Raw genomic sequence first — 14,728 nt, 5'->3', positions numbered from 1 at the left:
AAAGTATCAAATTTTTAGTGGTCAATTCTAATAGTCTTCCTTCGGCACTCTGCATCTTGCTTAGGAAGCTTTTCCCACCCCAGCATCGTGGAAAACAGTCCTCATTGTCTGAAGATAATCGGTACCAACGAAATAATGGGGGGGAAAGTTGGGATTGAAATTTTATCTGGAAAAATAAAATTACATAGGTGTTTTTATATTAGATCTAACAATATCTGCATTATAATTTCAACTTCAGCTAATTTTCACAACGAACAAGAAATAAATCAGGCTTTTATGGAGGGGAATAATTTTTCTGATAAAATTCTACGATTGCATGTTATAGCCTCCTTCATTTTTTACAACACATTTTTATAAAAATATTTACGGATGTCATTGGTTCTCCCAAAGGTCTCTTAATTCTTCGATGTCTAAATCATCCCGTTTTGAAGAATCTATCCGAATTTTCTTGTCAACTTTCTCTTCTTTGTTTCTTAACTGGTTCCATGCCTTCAGTCTCATTTGCTGATGGCTTTGCATGAGGTCTGAGCAGTGATCTACCAACATTTTCGTCAGCTTCATGAAAAATTCTACCTCTTTGGCCAGATCTGCACTGTCATTATGCAGTCTGTTTATTTTGGCATGGTACCATTGCGTGCGTGTAACACCAGACTCTGATCAGAGAAAGTTGGTATCTGGGACAGATGTTTGAGCAGAGGCTGACTTTCTTCGTGGCCAGTTCATTACTTAATATTTTCACGATGTGTACATTTTTTGCTTTCTGTGCAGCTCTTTAACTGCAGGAACTCAGATCATGAGCCCTGGGATAAGGGCCCCTTAGCCTGCCATTCCCTTTAATTCACCCAGCATTGAGGGTGTGTGCTGGGAGCTATTCTAGACCCAATGAATAAGGCACCGCGTTAGTCAGGGTTATCCAAAAAAACAAAACAAAACAGAATCAATAAATGTAGTATTTATATTACATATGAATATATCATTATGAGACGCTGGCTCAGGTGATGATGGAGACTCAGAAGCCCCATGGCCTGCTCTATGCAAGCTGGAAGCCCAGGGAAGCCAGTGGTGTGGTTCCGGTCCGGGTCTGAAGGCCTGAGAACCAGGAAGGCCTATGGGGAGAGCAGACCCACATCCCAGCCCCACAATCAAGCAGAAAAAGGACGAGTTCTCCCTTCTTGCACCCACGTGTTCTGGTCAGGCCTGCAGACTGGGTGAGGCCCACCCCCACTGGGAGGACAGTCTGCTTCACCCAGTCCACTGATCCCAGTGCTAATCTCTTCTGGAAACACCCTCACAGACACACCCAGAAACAATGCTTAACCAGGTATCTGGGCATCACGGGGCCCGTCATGTGGACGTCAGATTCAGCATCATAGCACTTTGACGGCCGTACTTCCTATATCTGCAACAGATGTTCCCTTTTCTACTGAAGGAACAGTGCACGCTGAACAACCCTCCCCGTCCCCCACCCTACACCCCCCCACACACACACACACCAGCACCACCCACCCCACTTCCTCCCAATCGTTCCCACGAAAACCTTGAAAGGTGATTTCCAAAAACAACAGGGAAAAACCAAACTTAATACATGTGAGGAAGTCAAACCCTGGCCCAGGTGAGAGGGAAGTTTGGGAGTGAATGACATGATGAACACACGGGCCTCATCCTCTCGCCTGACGAGACGGCGGACGGGGTCAAGCTGCGAAGACCACGAGCGCCGCCCCGCACGCCCCCTGCAGCTCAGCACTTGGCTGTCTTGAGCCACAAGGGACTCGTGTTAGACCAAGCTCCCCAACAGACTGCATGAGACACCTGCGTCTGAGCCTCTGACGGTGCCGGGCGCTGTGATGAGGGAAGAAAGATGAAAGGACCGTGGTCCATGCTCTCAAGGATGCCTGGATACAGTTGTGGGATAACAGGTAACATTACAGCCAATGCTGAGAGGGTGGCCCCTGAGCGCATGAGGGTGGGATGGTGCGTTCACACTGGGGTCCACTGGGCCCAGGAGGCTCCGTGGGGGGTTTCTACGTGGCCGGGCTCTGAGCTGCCTCCCACCTACCCAGACTTTGACTGGAGCAACTGCTTTTACGAGTCACATCCTGGGTGTGATCGAAGATGTTATTTAAAGAAAAGATTCTGTTTTTGAAGATTAAAACCACAGGATCCAGAGTAAAGGTCAGCAAATGACAGCCTGGGGACCAAATCTGCCCATCCTCTAATTTTAGAAATAAAATTAAATCGGAACCCAACCGTGCTTGTATTTATCGCTCATGACTCCTTCGTGCTCCAAGAGCTGAGTGGAATCGCTGAGACAGAAACCGTCTGGCCCGCAAAGCCTAAAATATTTACCCTCTGGTCTTTTACTGAAAAAGGCTGCCAATCCCTGATTTAGAGGCAAGACACTGGAGCGAGAGGAGCTCAGACAACTGTGCTCCAGTGCAGGCGGTGAGTTGTGCTGGAGAGGCAGGGCAAGCCCTGTGGCCAGAACTCCCGGCCGTGGTCTCCCAACATTCACCATTCAAGTTCCTCTCTGCTCCCCAGGGATGCTGGGCAGGTGGCCTCCGTGCCCTTCTGTCCCACCTGCTCTCTCCCCCAGCTGATTCACTGAGGAAAGGAAGCTATGGTTCAGGGCCCCTTCCACAGCCTGGGCCTTGATTTTGCATTTTTTTTCTTTTTTCGGGGTGGGGATGGTAATTAAGTTTATTTATTTTAATGGCACTACTGGGGATTGAACCCAGGACCTCACGCATGCTAAGCATGCACTCTACCACTGAGCTACACCCTCCCTATCTGCATTTTTTTCTTAAAAAGGGCTCAAAAAAAATAGCATCCGCCCCCATAGCTCTTTACTAGGTTCCAGGTAGTTTGGGGGCTGTGGGGCAGAGCCTTGACCTGTCACTCCTTCAGACCTGCTGAGTTCAAGGGCAGTGAGCTCTCCATCCTGTCCTTAGGGCAGCCGCATCCCTGCCACCCAGGGTCCCTCCTGGGGAAGGAGAATCATTTCCCCATCGATGAGTCGATGACCGAGGCTAGGTGGATGTGATGCTTAATTTTATGCGGCTGGGCCCGGATACCCAGACATTTGGTCAAACATTATTCTGGATGTTTCTGTGAGGCTGCTTTGTGGATCAGATTAACACTTAAATTAACAGAGTCCAAGCACAGCAGACTGCCCTCCAGAGGGCAGGTGGCCCTCGTCTGAAGGTCCTCATAGAACAAAAGCCTGACCTCCCTGGAGTGAGAAGGAATTCTGCCAGCAGACGCCTTCCTTCGGCCTTGAGCCGCAGCCTGGGCTCGGCCCTGGGGGTCCCGCCTGCCAGCCTACCCTGCAGGTTCTGGACTTGCCAGCCTCCACACTGGTGTGAGCCAGTCCCTCAGGTACATCTCTCTGCATACATCTCTGCACTTTCTATTGGCTCCATTTCTCTGGAGAACCGTGACTGACACAGTGGGGAAACCAGGCCCGGCCTTCCTGTCCATCCACACAGGTTCAATTTGGGGCAGGAAGTGTGAGGTCTAGAATATTCTCTGATTTGGCATTTCAGGGCCAGACACTTGGAGGGTCAGTGGGCACTTGCTTTGTTGCCATTAACAAAAATCAATGCTTAGACCCCACTTGGGCCCCGTAAGTCAGTTCTCCATCAGTTAGGTGGGGGAGGAGGACCGACCCTTGGCACCCATAACCTTAAACCTTCATCACAGTCAGTTTCCAAGGGCTCTGAAATTCATTCAGTCAAAGGTATAAATGATCTTCGGGGGGGGGGACCTTTTTTCCAGAGATACCTGATTTCCAAAAGGAACAGCTTTTACTGGTTTTCCCAATGGTTTCATTTCCTTCTTTACGCTTTTGTGAATTTTCCATAGAGTCTTCAACTAGCAGGTATCGTTTTTGTGTTCAAAAAATAAAACGTAAATATAAATGTACTGGGTCTCGCCACTTCCTGCCTCCCAAACACACTGATTTTCCCCTTGTGTTTGGATTCAGGGTGACCCACGTTGTCTAAATCTAAAGCTGGAGTTCAGCCCCCTTGTTCTGGAGGATCCATGTATCCATGCACTGATCTCCTCAACCCATCCTCACCCAGCACCTCCGGGCTTGCTTCCAGGCACCGTAACAGGCTGGGTTCTCTGGAGTCCGTTTGCCGGGGTTCACATCCCTGTTCTGCCCCTAATCAGTTGTGCGAGCTCAGTCAAGTGACTTCATCGTAAAACAGGACAAACAATACGTGAAATGGGTTAGCAAGTGAAGCGGTTCAGGCCGCCTGGGTGGTTGTACGTTCAGCACTAACCAGCTTGTCACCATTCCAGACGCCGGTGAGGGGGCAGCTTAGGTGGCAGGAGTTTCCTGGCTGTTGGTTTCTGTTTTCAGACTGAAGGGGGGCGGGGTCAGACTGTCACTTTCAGGAAAGCAAAGAAGACACGGAGAGAGAGGGAAGTTACCGGGATGGAGGGCGGTGACAGGGGGCCATCCTCCTCTAGCGGCACTGGGCTGGGGTCTTGTGATGTTCTCCAGGGCACAGAGTGGGGCAGAAAGACCTGGTTTAGTCCCGGCTGGGTATCACCTCGGTATGATGGACAGCCGAGGGCATGAGGGTCACAGGCAAGAATGGACGTTGTGACAGACAGCAGCATACACAGGCATGGGGCACCCGCCTGCTTCTGCAGAGGACCCCAGACATTCCACAACCAGAAGAAAGCTCCCCGTGGCTCAGGGCAGCAGGAAGGCACAGTGCTTGTATTTTTCAAATTGAACCTGGCTCAGGCTGCAAGATACCAGATTAGTAGGAAGTTCAGTATCTCTGCTGGCAGCTTCTCACCAACCTCCTAGCATTGTCCAGAAACCCCCGTGCTTACTAGAGTCTCCAAGGCCAGTCCCATCCAGTCCCATAAAGCAAAATTCAGACAAATGCCCTCGGATTGAAGGAAACCACAGTCACCCTGCCGGAACACAGCTGCTCCAGAATTAGCTGCCTGGCCAGGCCGTGGGGATCACAATCTACAGTTAAGGACTCCTCTTGTCTGATTCAGAGAAATCACTGATGCTACTGTGGGTTTCAAGATGTACAGATTCTTCACGCAGAATCCCACTTTGTAAGGATATTTCTCTGCAGGAAGCTTCACACCCCAAACCAGCCCAGACCCCCAAGGTCCCATGGCAAACAGGTACCCCATACAACAATTTGGTGACCAGAGGGATAAGTGGCCTCAATCAAGTCACCACAAAGGCCTGTCCATCCCCCATAGGGCAGAAAAATAACTAGCAATGGCACCTTCTCTCCACGAGGGAAAAAAAAAAAAGAAACTAAAAATTGATGAAAACTCAACAGTAAGAAAATAAGCAAGGCAACTAAAACATGGGCCAAAGACCTGAACTGACACCTCACCAAAGATACAGAGACGGCAAACAAGCACATGAAAAGATGCTGCACAGTACGGGTCATCAGGGAAGCGCAAATTCAAGAGACAATGGAACACCACCGCACTCCTATTAGAACGGCCAAAACCTGGATCGCTGACACCACCAAGTGCTGGTGAGGATGCGGAGCAACAGGAACCCTCATCTGACTGGCGGGAAGGCAAAATGGTGCTGTCACTTTAGAACGCAGTTTGGTGGTTTCTTACATACTAAACAGAGTCTTACTGTACAATCCAGCAATCATGCTCCTTGGTATTTACCCTAACAAGTTGAAAACTTATGTCCACGCAAAAACTTTCATATAGAAAAAAAAAAAAACCAACCACAAAAAAACAGAAAACAAGCAAAAAACCTGCATACAGAAGTTTATAGCAGCTTTATTCATAATTGCCAAAACTTGGAAGCAACCAAGATATCCTACCACAGGTGAGTGGATAAATAAACTGTGGTGCAGGCTGATACTGGAGTATCGTTCAACACTAAAAAGAAATGAGCTATCAAACCATGAAAAGACATAGAAGAACCTTAACTGCCTAAGTGAAAGAAACCAATCTGAGACGGCCACATATTATATAATTCCAACTATTTAACATACTGGAAAAAGTAAAACCATGGATATAGTAAAAGGATCGATGGTTGCTAAAGGTTATCGGGGAGGGATGAACAGGTGAGGCATGGAGGCTTTCTAGGGATGTAAAAATACTCTATGTGATGTCACAATGATGGACTTCCGAGGGTTCGACGCAATTTTTCACCCTGACAATGGTGCAGAAGCAATACACATTCAGTAGAAACCATACTCTGAATTTTGAATTTTGATCTTTTCCGGGCTAGGGATACGCACCTCCCTCGTGATCCCGGGCAGCAGCTGCTCCCGGTGAGCCCCGCAATCACGAGGGTAAACCACCAAACTCAAACACTAACCACCGATCCAAACCCGGACAACCATCCTGTTTTTCACTGTCAGTACAGTACTCAATGCAGTACATGAGATATTCAATGCTTTCTTGTAGAACAGGCTTTGGGGTAGATGCTTTTGCCCAGCTGTGGGCTCACATAAGTGTTCTGAGCACGTTTAAGGTAGGCGAGGCTAAGCCGTGATGTTCAGTAGGTTAAGGGGATTAAATGCATTTCCAACTTACCGTAGGTTTATTGGGACATAACCCCCACTGTAAATGGAGGAAGGTCTATTTGTTCAAGCCCTTAGAATGCACAAGACCAAAAGTGAATCCTGACATGAACGATGGACTTGGGTGAGGACCATGTGTCGAACATGGTTCATCCGTGTAGTGGGGTTGGGGGAGGCTAGGCATGTGTGGGGCAGGGGGGTGTGTGGGAAATCTCTGTACCTTCTCAGTTTTGCTGTGAACCTAAAATTGCTTTAAAAAATTGTCTCAAAATAAAAATAAATAAATAATTGAAATAAATAATTGATTAAAGATTGCGTTGCTGTTGCTTTGTTCCAGCAGAAGTAGATGGGTTAGAGAGAATGTGTTCCTCTAACCAGAGACGGTGGGGTCTTGGACATGTGGGAAGCGTTTCAAGAAGGGACTCAGAATACATAAACAAGTTCCTTCCATATGGCACAGGGAACTCTAGTCAATATCTTGCAGCAACCCATAATGAAAAAGAATATGAAAACGAATATATGTATGCACATGTATGACTGAAACATGATGCTGTGCACCACAAATGGACACACTCTAAACTAACTATACTTCAATTTAAAAGAGAAGGAATAAACAAGTTTATACTGTGTAGCATAGGGAAATACATACAAGATCTTGTCGTAGCTCACAGTGAAAAAGAACGTGACAATGAATATATGTATGTTCATGTATCACTGAAAAATTGTGCTGTACACCAGAAATTGACACAAAGTGGTAAACTGACTATAATTCAATAAAAAATTAAATTAAATTAAAACTAAAATTAAAGAAGGAACTCAGCAACGATGTCAGCCTCACTTGGGTCAAGACGTGGACTGAGACTTGGCCACTGGATTTGGCGAGAGAAAGTCACCTGTGGCCCTGGCCCCGCAGTGTAGGTGGAGTGTTAGAGGCAAAAACCCGACTGGGAATAGACTTGACATAATCAGAAAAGAGCATAGAAAACTCTTTGGAAGAGGTTTGCCACGAAGGAGAGCAGAGAACGGGGTGGCAACTAGAGAGAAGTCTAGTGTGAATGTCAGGTATTTGAGGGTCTTTTCCCCTTGACTTTGTTTTGTTTTGTTTTTGAGATGGGCGACCAGCAGATTTGCGTGCCACTGAGAAAGACCTGACGGCGCAGGACAGAGGGGATTATTCCCAACACGGTCTCTGGGTGAGTGAGGGAGGACAGTTGCAGTGCGTAGGAAGAGGTGCTGTCCTTGGGGTCGAGCAAGATCACTCATCCACTGCAACAGCAGAGACGACCAGGCTTTTAGAAGTGAGAATTTCACACCTGGGAGTTTCTTTTCAACTTTTTGCCAGAAGGTGGCAGTAGACAGCTTCGTAGAAACCCAACAACCCTTAAAGACCTTTGGGAAAATGGCAAAAGCTGAAGCCCATTTAAAATGTTTGTTTTTTGATAACTCGCTGGGTGTTTTGAAGGACCACACTGGTGCCTCCTCAGCCTCTTCTTAAACAGCTTCTTCTTGGTCAGTCCTGCCCTGTCTAACCGCCCTAACTATGTCCACAAGTCCTTCCCAAGGAGCTGATAACACTTTTAAGAGGATGGGTGGTGCTGTCCTGGGAAGAGAACGGGGAGGGAGACCAGGCGGTTACCGAGGCAACTACAGCTGGGACTGATCTGAGAGTGAGACTGAAGGCAGAGAGGGAGGAGGGGACGGTGGCAGCCATCTAGCAAGAGATGCTTGCCGCTGGACTAGCACAGGGAGGTAAAAACAGAAAGGGCAGGAGGGCTAACCCCTTACTTGCGGAGATAAAAGTAGCGGTAAAGGAAAGGGCGACAGTGAGACTGGCTCTCAAGGCTCCAGGTGGGTGAACAGGAAGAAGCTGATGTGAACCGAACGCAGGGAACCAGAAAGCAGGAGGCCGAGCCCATTCTGGGAGAAGATGACGACCACAATTTTGGACTGTAGAGTCTGAGGTGTGTGGAAAGTATTCAGGGGAGATGTGCAATTTTACACATAAACATGGTGCCTGGAAGAGAGGGCTGGGCTGACGTCATTGAATTATGGTGAACACAGTCAAAACACAAGACAATTGTTTACTGTCAACATAGTTGAAACCTATGAGCAGGTGACATCTGCTGGGCAGAGCCTCTCGAATGAGAAAGAACATCAACACTGAGGATCATCAATATTTAAGGATGCACAAAGGACAAAAAGTCTCTCCAGAAAGAGGATGTGGAGTTGGAATCCAGGCAGTAGCGAGCTTCACAAAGGGGGCTGGATCAGTCTGCTCCAGCTGCCGTAACCAAGTACCACGGACTGGGCAGCTAAAACAATAGAAATTTATTTTCTCGTGGTGGGGGCTAGAAATCCAAAATCATGGCAACTGGTAGGGTTGATTTTTTTTTCTGTGGCCTCTCTTCTTGGCTTGTTGACAGCCACCTTCTCCCTCTGTCTTTACATGGTCTTTCCTCTGTGTGTGTGTGACCCAATCTCCTTTTCTTACAAAGACACCAGTCACATTGGGCTAGAGTTCACCTTCAGGACCTCATTTTAACTTGATCACCTCTTGAAAGTTCTTCTCTGCAAATAAATAGTCACAATCTGAAGCATCACTAAGAGTTGGTACTTCAATATATGAATCTGCGGGGGTTGCAATTCAGCCCATCACAGTGGGTTTGACAGAGTCAAATATAACAGAGACTCAGTAATTTAAAGACCCAAAGTGTCCTTCGGGTTTGGCGATGCAGAAATCATGGCTGACCTCAGTGGCGCTTGCTGAGGCCAGATGACAGTGCGTTGCGGGAAGTTCTTCAGTGGAAACAAATACTCTTTGGAGCAATGGGATAAATGCATAACCTCAGAGTTTAGAGGAGTAACTTAATCTCTCTGCCCAGTTTTCTCATGTAGAAAGCAAGGTATAAGGATAATGAGCACCAAATATTTGAGATGTTATGGACACTCTGATCTCTAGAGTAGAATGGTTTCATTTATTGAGCACTTTTTTTATGGGCTAGAAAAATTCATTCTAATCCTCACAACAAATCTATGAGCTCGTATTTGTTATGCTCATTAACAAGTGCAGGAACTGAGGCTTTTGGGGGTTTAAGCAATTTGCCCACAAAGAAACGACTGCAGATGGCCAGGCTGGGACTCGTAGCTGTTTGAGAGCTTCAGTACCCTTGTCCTTAACCACTTCATTATCTTGTCTATATTTAAAGTAGACATTCAGCAAATCAGAGACGGGTTATTTACTAAAAGTCTGTAAGTCCTTTGCTTAGACCTTGGAATACATTTTCCCTTGGAAATGTGATTGGTGGTGGCTGGGTTCCCAGCAGCCCACAAATGCACATTTAAAGTACAGTGTACAATAAGATGCTTTTCTTTCTTTCTTTCTTTCTTTTTTTCTTTTTTTTTGAGAAGATGCTTTTTACAGACTACCAGAAAAAGAAAACTCCAAGGCCTCTGCCATAGTCATGATAAAACAGCAAAACAAGAATATCACTGAGCAAGGAGGTTTGTATTTTTTTAATTATCTTAAAAGATAGGACCTGAAAGTGCCCATAAGAAAGTGAGCAGGGAAAGACTCTGGGGCCTTTTCTCTTTTTTGAACATTTGCATTTGAAACCCATTTCTTTATCTTGTCCAATTTACTTTGAACATATGGTTTCCCTCCACTTTCCTTGATTCAAGTCATTCATTGGCCGTGACGGGGGAGTTTCTTAATGTATAAATGCAATTTTAAGATGAACAGAATTTTTTCTTTAAATAACAAGGTCCTACTGTCTAGCACAGGGAACTAAATTCAATAACTTGTAGTGACCTATAATGAAAAAGAATATGGAAATGACTATGTATGCATAGGTGTCACTGAAATATGATGCTGTACACCAGAAATTGACACAACATCATAAACTGGCTACACTTCAACTTAAAAAATTTTTTTTCTTGAAAATTAGTTAATATATGTAAAATTCAGAATACTGCCTGGCATAAGGTGATTAGGTTATATGTGCTGAGTACTGGACTAGGCTCTCTGTACTATTTTATATGAACGCGCTTAATCCTTATGTAACAATTCTACTGTTGCCCTGGCTTATATTGGGGAAAGAGGGGCTCAGAGAGAAAACGAACTTCCCCAAAGTGGCACAGCCAGCAAAGGGCAGAGCTAGAGTCCAAACCCTTTTAATGCCTTTAAATGGGAGGAAAGAGGCTAATGAAGATGTTTGTGATGGTTAGTTCTATGTGTCCGCTTGGCTAGGCTATGGTATCCAGTTGTGTGGTCAAACACCAGCTGAGATGTTGCTGTAAAGGTTTTTAATTTTTCTTCCAGCTGTGATTTGTATTTAAATCAGTAGACTTTGGGTAAAGCAGATTACTGTCCACAATGTGGGTGGGCCTCAACCAACTAGTTGATGGCATTAAGAGCAAAGAGTGAGGTCCTCCTAAGAAGAGGGAATGCTGCCTCTAGACTGCAACACAGACATTCGGCCTGAGTTTCCAGCCTTCAGACTCAAAACTGCATCCACTTTCACCTTAATTTCCAGCCTGCTGGCCTGCCCAGCAGTCTTCAGACTTGCCAGTCCCAACAATCTTGGGAGCCAGCTCCTTAAATACCTCTGTCCCTCACCATCTCTCTCTCCTAGTGGCCTGTTCTGTTCTCTAGTCTGAAAAGCCTGATTAATACACGTAATAAATACTGCCCAAGGTCAGCAATAAAGCTGTGAGTGAAAGGCAGACACAAAAGGAAAAGCTTGGCTCGCGCCGCTCCGCCTGCCACAGAGGACAACTCGTCGGGAAAGGCTCACGTTGGCCCACATGGACTCGGAGCCCGACACTGGTCAGGAGTGTTGGACCCAGACAGCATGGTTCCTCACCAGGGTAAGAAGGGGTACTGGCCCCTCTTTCCCCCAATATAAGCCAGGGCAACAGTAGAATTGTTACATAAGGATTAAATGAGTTCATATAAAATAATACAGAGAGCCTAGACCAGTACTCAACACATATAACCTAATCACCTTATGCCAGGCACTATTCTGAATTTTAGAAGGTGGTAGGGACTCCTTGACCAGAGCACTGGGGTGGGGGTGGGTGGAGGGAGGGAGTGTGTGCAGTTCACAAGCAGGACAAGAAAACTGCCATCAGCTACCGGGGAGTCCTTTACATTCGTCTCTCAAGGTTCTTCAGAAACTAGCTTTTCAATACCTAGTATCTGACTCCATTCAAACTGCTGGTGGCAAGGAAACTGTCACCTCCATTTTGCCAGATCCAAGGTCCCTGTCCAGAGCTCACCCCCCCCCCTCGAATCACCCAGTGATTCCCCAGCACTCGTCCCAGCAGATGGACCCTTCCTCCCGGCACACCCTCTCCTCTTGGCTTTGTGACATCACCTTGTTCTCCGCCTTTGTCTCTAGCCAGTCTTCCTCCTTGCTGGCCCCCATTCCCCACCTGGCCTCTCAGGGGTGGCATCTATCCAGGTCAATCGTACAGATTTGAATCTCATTAGAAGTTTCCACTGTATCATTCAGCCTGTCTGTAACTTTCCTCCCACCTCTTGTCACAGCTTACAGTTATTATATGTATTCACCTGGGAAATTATGTTCGAATTTCTCCTCCATTAGTCAGAAACTCCGTGAAGGCAGGTACTGTATCTGCCGTGGGGTCTCAGTCATCAGCAAACTGCCTGACATATGCGAGGTGGGTATAAAGTATCTGTTGGATGAGTGAATTATTTTATCAACCAATCAGTCAGGCAATCAATCCATGCCTAGGACCAGGTTATCCTCTCACTCACAGTAACAGCCAGCCACGCCCTCCACGTTGATTCTGGGGTGTTTGTGTGTGTGAAGTCAGCACTGACAAGCCTACTTGAGTAATGCAGACTTATGATACGCTGGGTACTCCGCCACCTGCCAAGGTGGAGGGATTTAAAGCGTGGATCTTTCATGTCTTTTTGTCCCCATGCAGCTTACAAACTAAGAGACAGCAGACAAGTGCCAGATGGAAGGCAGAGGACAAAATGTGGTACACACACAGTGGGGCACCACTCGGCCTTTGAAGGGGAAGAAACTGACATATGCTTCACCACAGATGAACCTGGAGCCAGAAACAAGCGATAAACACTGCGACTCCACTCACATTAGAGACCCAGAGCAGTCAAATTCAGAGACAACGCAGAATGGTGGTTGTCAGGGGCTGAAGGGAGAGGGGAATACGGAATTAGTTTTAATGGATGGAGGGTTCCAGTCTTGCAAGATGAAAAAATTCTGGAGGTGATGGTGGTGATGGTTGCACCAGGTGAATGTACTTAATATCACTGAACTGCACACTTAATAGTTAAAGCAGTAAATTTGGTGTTTTATCACAATTTTTTTAAAAAACTTTTAAAAATTATAGCCCACCTGTATAGCACAAGGAACTATATTCAATATCTTGTAAAAGCCTATAATGAAAAAAATATGAAAAGGAATACATGTATTATAACTTAATCACTATTCTGTACACCAGAAACTAACACAAAGTTGTAAACCAACTATACTTCAATTAAAAAAAATAATAAAGTACAAATGCTGTGGGAGCTCAGAGGAAAGGCTTCCGTGCCTCCCGCGAGGATTCTGATGTCCGGTGCTAAGACCATGCCTAGGAGAGTGCTTAAGATCATATGGGGGAGGGGGTGTTCATGGATTTAATGAAAGATTCGTGAGACGAGAGAAGGAAAATGCTTATCTTCAAGCGTCTTCCGTGTGAAAGGAGGCTTGGAAGCTCTCCCTGAGCAGGAGTGGGGTACTGTTTCTGAACAGCCGTTTCAAATTCTGCTCTTGATCTTGAAACACTCAGACTGCCTGGGCCACCACTTCCACCTCAGCGTGGATCCCAGGAATGTTCACTTGCAGCGAGATTTGCCAGGGAGAACAGAGCTGCTCAATGACATGAGCTGCTTCCAAATCATGGGTTTGTTTGGGGGCTTTTTTCCATATTTAAAAAGCAAATTTCATATTACTGCCAATTCCAAACAGCACTCAACCACACAATGACCTCATATATCCCAAAACGCCACTCTTACCTGCCGTTTCTTTCAGGCCTCCTCTTTCTCTTCCACCCTCCAGCCCAGCTCGAGCACTGGTTATTCCCACCAAGATGGCCATGAGTTCCCGCAGCCGCAGGAGTCGGAGTGGCCTGGATAAAGCGGTGGACCACCAGCCCAGCACCCCAGCGTGGGCCCTCGGGGTGGTTCTCCCAACAAGAGGGCTGAAAACATATCAGAGCTGACTGGTTCCACCTGATTCTGTCCCGCTTCAACGATGGAGTTCCATTTTAGCTCCTTTTAGCATTCAATGCCCGTAAAATACAATGAAAACATCCTTCTAAGGCACTCAGTCTTTCTGAGAAGCACAAAAGAAATCACAGATTTACAACCTGTTAATTCAATCCCTTTAGACGTAAAAGCAATGTTATCTTTGCTTAACTGGAAGTCCCTTTCTTTAGAAACAGTCCTTGTTTCTAACATATCTAGGATAAAATTTGAGCATTTACAACCTCTTGTTACCAAGCAAATGCTCGCTGTCTGACTCACAGCGAAGCCAATGCCGTGGCAACAGCTTCTGAGGGAAGAAAGAGGCATACTGTGAGGCTGACGGGCGAAGCACGCAGCAGGCGAAGCCCGCGAAGCCGTCTCCCCATCCAGGGTGGGGGGCAAAACTTGAGGAGTTCAGGGAATTTCAAACTTGGAAGCGGCTTGGTTAGTCTTGAATCAGTCCCCACGAGCTACCGGTGCTGCTGGAAGCCAGCTCTTCCTCACTGAAGGCTTTCCCCCTTCTTAAAGGGCTCCAGCCGCAGCGTCTCTCTTCTCTGAGCTCCGGCGGCGGCGGCGGCGGCGGAAGGTACTCGGTTCCCGCGGTCCCGTCTTGCACATGCGCAGTGCTCTCTGTAGACTAACTCTAGGTATTTAAGGAGGCAAAACCAGTTGAAGCTGGTCAGCCTCTTACCTGCTGTTTCACTTTCACATGAGACAAAAACTTTTATAAAACGAGAAAAACTGGAAGGTTTGTCTCCCTCCAGGTAACACGCTGCTGCCTGTCCCTTGCCACTTGCGGTGCAGCAGCCCTGCGAGCGCTGGGGTCGGGGGAACCGGAAGTCAGCAGGCAGAGAAGACCCACCCCTCCTAAGACTGCGGGTCATTCGCCTGCTTTCAAATGCCAGTT

At 46.8% G+C, this 14,728-nt stretch overlaps 1 long non-coding RNA gene across 1 annotated transcript in view; it reads right to left on the bottom strand.

The window, feature by feature from the left end:
- Nucleotides 1-13,681, bottom strand: part of LOC116658185 — a 74,010-nt gene extending 60,329 nt beyond the window's left edge. The window contains exon 1 of the long non-coding RNA XR_004313398.1: nt 13,591-13,681. This is a non-coding gene — a long non-coding RNA (uncharacterized LOC116658185). The remainder of the gene's footprint in view (nt 1-13,590) is intronic.
- Nucleotides 13,682-14,728: the final 1,047 nt, after the last annotated feature.

Source organism: Camelus ferus, chromosome 20 (genome assembly GCF_009834535.1).
Source record: "Camelus ferus isolate YT-003-E chromosome 20, BCGSAC_Cfer_1.0, whole genome shotgun sequence".
NCBI lineage: Eukaryota > Metazoa > Chordata > Mammalia > Artiodactyla > Camelidae > Camelus > Camelus ferus.
Note: the sequence above shows the minus strand (reverse complement) of the source record. Positions and strands in the feature narration are given on the sequence as shown.